General features: G+C 29.1%; 1 long non-coding RNA gene across 1 annotated transcript; it reads right to left on the reverse strand.

Moving 5' to 3' along the window:
- Window positions 1-7,447: 7,447 nt before the first annotated feature.
- Window positions 7,448-8,523, reverse strand: LOC126550503 (uncharacterized). The gene is made up of 2 exons (XR_007604628.1): window positions 8,326-8,523; window positions 7,448-8,186 (listed from the first exon to the last, which is right to left on the reverse strand). It is a non-coding gene; the product is annotated as an uncharacterized LOC126550503 (long non-coding RNA).
- Between the last annotated feature and the right edge of the window lie 392 nt (window positions 8,524-8,915).

Below are 8,915 nucleotides of genomic sequence, written 5' to 3' on the forward strand. Positions count from 1 at the left end.
TTATTGTTCTATAAATATTTTGACCTAACTAACCTAAAGTTATCATTGTCATTCATTGTTCTATTGTTATCATGATTTCGAATACCATCACAATGCTGCAGATTGATAATCCTAGGATGGCCAACTTGAAACTTCTCTTCCTTTTTTGTCATCATAAATAACTTAGCAATAAGTAATATAATAATACATACATTTATCGTATGCAGAGCATTATTGAGTATAATTACGTATCATATAGAGAGACAACATTTACGAACAAAGTTTGTAAGAAAACCTTTAGTTTCTCCCTTTTAAAATAAAACATAAGATCATTAATATTTCCAGGCCATTAAAAATACTACTTATCTTAATTCTTAAGGTTTATTTATTTATATCGACAAATTATATAAATAATGTGGTTTATTATTGGAAAAGTATGAAATATAATTTTATGTTAGTATAAGCGTTCAACATGGAATGTGTGTTGAAAACTTGTCATTCGATCTGCTTGTTTTTACCTCTCAAAAAAATACTTATGTTGCTAGAAGGTTAGACAAACCTAAGAACATTGCATTTTTTTGTTTTACAAATTCTTTACGACCCTCAAATATAAAACATATTGATATTGAAAAAAAATTAATTATGGGGTTATTCGTTTTTGAATTGCAAAAAAAAAAAAAAATACGAAAATTGATTTGACAAAAAACTAAATTGGTAAAAATTCTCGTTTTTCCCTATTATTAAAAAGATTATTGGGGATTTTATACTTTCAACCTCTCAAAATGTCAACAATATATTCAGTTTGCTATCAGAAAAGATATTGAGGTTGAAAATCTAAGTTCGACTGGTATGAAATCAATTTTATAATTAAAAAAAAAATATATGATCATTGTAAAATCAATACATATATTACTGAATCTAAAATAAAATATAGCATATTAATAAATATGTAATATATATCTACATTCTACATACTATTATAGTATTATGTATATCATCATTTATAATTATATAATATTATAATGAAACAAATAGGTTATTTTTATATGGATATAATTTGATTTTCGTTCAAATATTATTTTTTAGTTTTTATACCTTAGTAACATTTTTATAATAAGATACACTTTACGCATTATAATTTTTTTTATGATTCGTATAGTATTAGCGGCGGTACGCCCGCGCTCGATGATTCGACCTATAATAATTAAAATATTTTTTAATCATTTACGTATTACTATGGTAACTATTATTGAATACACTTGCCTGTATTCTGTGTGTATATATATATATTATAATATTTACATACATTTATAATTTTTTGGTAGGTATATAATGATTATTCACTAAATACCTATACCTATTATATTGTAGGCGTTTAACTATTGATTATATTATATTCAGTTCATTATTATATATTTATATACGTAATATACCTATATATATATATCGTACACGTATATAAAATATATGTATATAATATAACATAATATATAATAACCTAGGTACCGTACACTATATAATCTATTAATAAAATAATTAAATTGATGATATACAACGCTTAGAAATTATAATATTTTAGTATGTATATAATATAATCTTGAGTCTTGACTTAACAATTTTTTTACAACTAAATTTATTTTACTTTGTATATAACTTGTATAAACCTGCAGCTATTAAACTTTTTTCCGTTAAATTGTTTTTTTTTGCGTTTGTGCATAATTTTCCTCTCCGTTTCGTTTTAATAATATTATGTATTTATCCGTAAAAAATATGTAATTCGTAATCAATTAGTTTAAATGCATAAATAAAACATGCATATTTTTGTATTTTTTTTTTTACAGGCGATTGAAGTTAGGTCATGACTCACAATGTCACGAAAATTTAACGCTATATAGACGTGCCTATTCGTAATTACGATTGAATTTTAATAGCTGATATTTTTTATTGTTAATTCTGTACTTGCGAGAGATCAGATAGGTATATAGGTAGTAAATGGTTTGTAAAAAAAAACTGAAAATGTTTTTAATTTGCATAAATTAAATAAACCTCTACCATAGTCGTTAAATTGAGACTTGTGAGGATGTGAGCGCGGATGATGTGTTCAGTTCAAGTTTCTCCGAATAATTTTGTTTTAATTAAATTCACTTCATTGTCTTTGAGAACTCTCATTTTTAACGTACCCATAAGTAAATTGTTGTGACTCTTTACTATACCAATTGATTCTTTTCCAATTAATAATTACATATAATATTACGGAATACAATATTATTATACGAATACATCATTACGTGCAACGCTATATTATGTATTATACTGTATTCCATTTTATATTTATAAGTCTGTTATGTGTTTTACAAAAACCTTAAGGTTAGGGAAATCAGTAATGCGTTCTTGAATTATTTTTGACCACATAAAATTACTATATCTTGATTTAGTTAAGTTCTGAAATGTCTTTTTATACACGCGAGTTATATATGTATGTATATCAACATTCAATATATATTATACATTTATACACGGCGGAGAAATACAGTTACTTTTTTGTCTCTCTATTATGTAAGTGATGATATTCTATTATACTTAAAGTGACAATGATATAAGTACCTATATATGACATCATCATGAGCGTGAATGAACCATACAGATTATGGACTTTTTTATTTCTTACGCATATAGTGGATTAATTTTGATGTACAATTATTTGAACAGCACCCTTAATAGCCTTCTTATAAATATTTATGTATATAAATAATATTTTGAAAATTAATCAGCAAATGTACCATATGTATAGATTTTACGCCATTTTAAAATATACTTACGCCCCATCATGCACTGTACGTGGATGTGATAGTTTTTACAGTGTGTCAACTGTCAACTCCCTTAACGATATCTTAGTTTTATTTATATACACTCAACACAATATATTTTTTTAATAATAATGAACGTTTGACATACCAAATCAAACTTTCGAATAATATATACCTACTTATAATATATATTATATATAGTTATATACTGTGTATTTATTTACATATAATACATGCAATATGCGTATATATTATTCGACTTTCTATCATGCGACCAATGACTTGTGTAATCATTAATGTTTTTTGATGGTATTGGTCAAAATAATAACTCGACGAGTCTGTTCAACAAGTAACCATCATTCATCATGTCGTCCTGTCAGCCATTGCCATACATAAAAACCATTCTTTCTTTTATATACTGCAGACTCAACGAACCACCACAATGATCCGACGTATTCCTTGGAACTACCTTTGTACAAACTTGTAACTTTTGTTATACCTAACTGCAGGTAAATATAAGAAACATAAGGTGTATAAGACGAAATATGAAATGTAAAATAAAAATAAAAAATTAGTATAATATATTAATATTGTAGGGAAGTTCTTGAGAAATAAATTTTAAGCCACTCACCATTATATGTTTCGTTTTCTGTATATTAATACGTAGTAATAACATAACGTTTGTTACGCATTACCTATACAATAATTGAATAATATTATATATATATATACAGACACGGCGTAGTCTAAAGTCGGCTTTAAGCTTTAAATGCGATTACTGAAAATTGATCGAAACTCAAAGAGGGGCAAAGTCGGTATAATATATATTATATTACATAGTATTACAAACACGCGTAGGCCTAGGCACATATAATATTTGTACTTTTCTATATAATTACGAAGGCGATATCGCGTGTGACTCTTTGAAAATAATACACATATAATTTTAGGTACTATTACTGTGCACGAACCTATACTTACGAGGTTTCCTGGTGCAAAACATCTCGAGCGAAACTAAAACCTCGTGTATACCCTATACTCTTGACGAGGGGTGTAACTGTGTATAAGCACACACGCACCGTATAATTTATGTATTTAATGTATTTATTTATTTGTTAATTAATTAATGCCCATATGGGAAATTACACAAGTACAATATAAATAACAATGAATATAATAATATTCAATATGTTATGATGACAACAGTTTAGATTTATAATAATACATTCTGATTTAAAATAATAATAGCCATTGCGATATTGGTGGACATTGACTATATACCTACTATCATATGTATGGATGACTGACTCGAAGGGTCAATGGGGATGATTATGACTATAAGGTATAAAACACGTATAAGAGGGTGATAAATGAAGCTACGGGGTGGGTGGATACATTAATCTATACTGTCAATAATTTTCCGGGAAACGTTAAGCTGGCTGCATTAACTTTTTGATAGGGTAGCTATAATAATCCTATATAATGCGTGTAAGTCAGCAGTGTATAGCCATGTAATGATGAATGAATGATATTGAGAAGTAAGAACGAGACATAGGAAACGCTATTGTACCTACCTATATTTATATATGTTTTATATAAGGGTTTCATACATTTAGTATAGTATATATATACATAAATATTAAATCTAAATTAAAACACCCCCCCCCTTAAAAAAATTCTTGCAGGTTACACACTTATAAATAGTAAAACAACGATTATATATAGATATGAGAACTTCTTCGTGTACACGCATCATCATCGTCAGCGCGTCGAATGGCGATGTGCCACATAATGATTTGAACGGATATATATATTATACGAATACATAAAAAAAAAAATGTAACCATGTATTCGGTTCCGACGAACTGGAATGAAAAAAAAATTAATTTAAGTAGGTAGATAGGCATGATACTATCATTATATCTATATATTATATAGGTACGAAGAAACCCGTTCGAACGTCGTCGTCGTCGTCGTCGGTGACGGCGGCGGCGGTGGTCCGAAACGAGAGGTACCTACCTAGTCGTTAAACTCGGTAAAAAAAAAATAATAATAAAAAAAAAAACGTGAGACGTGCCTTCTATTCTATATTATTATTATAATAATATAATATATTACAATTAACGTTTAGGTCGTTGCGCGCGTAGATTCGGGTATCTCTGCAGCGTAACGAGACTATTATCTGTAGCACGTTCGTTATTATATTGCTGTATAATATAACATCATAATATTATAATCTTTTCGAAAAGTAAACCCGACGTGGATGAATAAATTAGTGCTTTTTATGCGTTTCGAAATATATACATACGAGATACGATGGAGACTCGGCTCGGCGCGCCGAAGAATATAAAAATATAATAAATCGAATGGATCCAGTCGGTGGTCGTGAGGCGTGGGCTGCGTGGGGTTTATACATATAATGATAATAATGTACGCATAACACACACACACACACATACAAAAATACACATATTATATAATATAGTATACACACACATACACACATATATATAATAATACAATATTATTATTATTTTTCCGAGAAACACCGCTTCGATACAGCCGGCTGCAAAGTATGTGTGTGTGTGCATTGTACTCGAATATAATATTACTATATATATATATGATGTACGTGCGTGGGCCGCTGCCGGGAAAGGTGTTTTTATAAGTATTATTCGTCGACAGCGTCATATATATATTATATATTATAACATTGTAGCGATTTCTGATTATTATTTTTCTTTTTATGTTCCCATTGAAATAAATAATAATAATATATATTATATATGAAAAAAAAAGCAGCTCTGAGTGTGCACCGGCTCTCGAGTCGTCGTGACTCGGCGGAGATATAATATATACGCGCGCGGCGTGTACATATAGATCGTATTTATGCGTACAAATCGAGAATATTACGTACGTCGTCATCGCGATAACCGCGCACCACACATGGCGCACCGCTCGTACGTCGGGATATTACATATATTTGTAGAGGGTGAAAAACTGATTTATATAAACTATTATATAAATGCGTGCACGTGAAAAGCTGTCGCAACATATTATGTAATTATAATAACTGATCGTGGATAAAAAAAAAAGAAACGTCAATCGTTCAATTTGTCAATGTCCCTGTAACGTGACGTTCCGGGATGACGACATAATAATAATTCATCTGTCGACGAAAAAAAATGTTTTTTTTGGCGCAGGAAATGACACAAGTCCTGATTTATGTAATACAATATAATATGTTATATCATTTTCCCCATTCGCTTCGTGTCTGCAGTATCTCGTATAGCGGTCTGAATGTTTCGTTTAATATTCTACTGATAATTATTTCATCGAAAAAATATTGTAAAGGGGTAGCAGGTACCTATATACTCCGTTATTATATAATAGAACCTATGTACATAATATTATATATTTTATAGCTAGTTAAAAATGCAGTTTAAATGTGTCCTGATACCGCGGTGGCACCCAGAGCCGTGTCAAGTAATTCAGCGCCCTGGGGCAAAATTTCATTTGAGACTACAGGTGGCATATTAAGCGCAAATAAAGGCGCTCCTTACTTTTACAAAATTACAAAATTAAGGCGCCCGGGGGAAATTGCCCCCTTTGCCCCTCCCCTTAACACAACTCTGGTGGCACTGTGAGAGTAGTTTTTAAATTCATAATTATATGTATAGTATAATTAACAATTTTCAAGATAGATAAGTGTATATTATATATAATTATATGATTATAATGTTAACAAAATATCAACAATTATAAATTATAAAAAATATTATTTAAGAGCTTCATTTTTTTTCAATCATAACAAATGTATTTTAGAATAATAATTTATGATTACTTAAAATAAACATTGTGTAAATAGTTATTAGGTACATTATAACAAGAGAAAAAGTAATAGAAAATAGTAATGCCATATAGCTTGAATTCAGTATAATTTACAAATTAATGTAACTATTTGTTTTGGTAATATTTTTTTAAGTATTGTTATAATGAATATTGTATTTTGATGAATTTTAATCAATAACAGTCTCTACATTTCTAGTAAATTTTGAACTAACTAAGTAGAATAGTTTAAACCAACTTGAGAAATAATATGTTTTTGTACAAATACAATTTTAAAAATTCCCTTTTAATTTAAAAAATTCACATTGTTAAGATGCGTCATAAACTCATAACTTTTGTTTTAATATTTTGGAAATGGAACAGTCATTTCATGACAAACGATAAACACATAGAGTAGCATGGATTATCATAAAACATTGATATACAGTAACCGATGGTCTCGACGCTCTATGTAAGAAGACGTAATAGACGTATAAAACAGTGAGCTACCGATGAACCGAATGATACGTCGACTTATAAGTTTTTAGTATGGGGTAAAAAGACTTAATATGACTTAATATTATTATTTAATATGTATACGTCGTAAAAAATACATAAGCCATAGTTGATTTAATAAAATGGTAAAATATTATGTCTCGAAAATAATTTAAATTTTTAAATTTTTGGAGGTTATATTCTTAATTTTAATGTTTAATATATTTTACTCATTCATTTCATTTCCATAAATATTATTTTCCTTCACCTTAGAAACAGTATATTATTTTAAATTTTGAACTTAAAATTTGACCTTTCACAGTTAACAAAAATAAAAATTATATTTTCTTGATAAGTTTTATTTATATAACAATTTACAATAAAGATAAGAAAAAAAAAAGAAAACATTTTTTAAAGAAAGAAACATAAAGATAAAGATAAACATAAAGACTAAGACTAAGGTCTGAATATACTAAAAGTCTCTCCATTCAGAGCACGGGTAGGTGCATTTTTCCGGTTTATTAGAGGTATATAACGTCTTCTTAAATGTTTTATTTTTTGTCGATATCTTTGGCGTGAACGTGCAAAGCTCGCTAGAGCACTTGTACGCTTCTTTTCCGAACCGGACGTGGTAATAACACCACGACTTTGGGATTGTATGGGTTTGTCCAGAGGTTTGAATTAGAGGAGCGCTATTTGTTGGCGCGCAATTTGTTGGCGCGCGATTGGTTGGCGCTTGAATTAGCGTCGCGCGATTTGTTGGAGCGCGATTTGTTACTGATTGAACTGTTTGAATTGAAGCCTGGTTTGTGAGCGCGTGGTTAAACTTGAACTGCGCGAACTCGGCCGAGAGTAGCCGGACGGCGTCCTCTAATGCACCGAGGCGCTCGTCAATAATTGTTCCAGGCGCATCGGCGATATCGACTTCGCCGGGCATGAGCGAGTCCAGAATGAATAAATACACGATTCCTAATAACCGTTGAATAAACGAATAGGAATCTGCCGACCACGTCTTTAGTTTTTGCAAGGAGTTCAAAAAATTCATCTTGAATGAATTAAGCACAATTGAAATATCACCTTCAAACAAATACAATTTTTGATTTAACTGATAAAAGTAGGTTAATAATACATTTTAGTAATTATCTCTGTGTAAAGTTACGTAGGCGAGTTTGATTATTGAAAAACACACTCTTGAAATAATTAAATGTATACTTACAATTTAAACAATTGTTCAATATTGCTTACTATTAGAATAGGATTCTAGAATGCCAAAAGAAAAGTTAGATACTCGAATTAAATATGATTAATCAAAATTATATTTTATGAATACCACGTAAAATGTGAAATGCAAATATAAATTATGAATTCTTTATATTATAGACGAGTTAAATTTATTTTATATTGCAGATGTCTACGGTTGAACGTTCAAAATAGTACTGACGAAATTTTATGTCTAACAGGAATGAATAGATATATTTTAACACCGAAAAATCATTTCATTGACGACAACATTTCTATTGTTTTTGTGGCCAGAATATATTTATATGTAAATAGCTAAATTGGTTTTATAATACAATATATCTATGGCATTACTCCTATATTGTAATCGTGCATTATGTCAAACAATTCTATTTATTTATTTATTTTTTTTTTGCATTAGACATTTAATCAGTATTGTTAATAATTAAAATAAATCCGCTCATTTCGTGAACACGAGAAGACTTTTTTTTTATTCGTGTAACCTAGCTGGCTAACCTTTTTTTTTTTAACAAATTGTTTAAATCTTCATTAAACTTTTCCATATTC

The sequence above is a fragment of the Aphis gossypii genome, chromosome 2, assembly GCF_020184175.1.
Source record: "Aphis gossypii isolate Hap1 chromosome 2, ASM2018417v2, whole genome shotgun sequence".
Classification (NCBI taxonomy): Eukaryota; Metazoa; Arthropoda; class Insecta; order Hemiptera; family Aphididae; genus Aphis; species Aphis gossypii.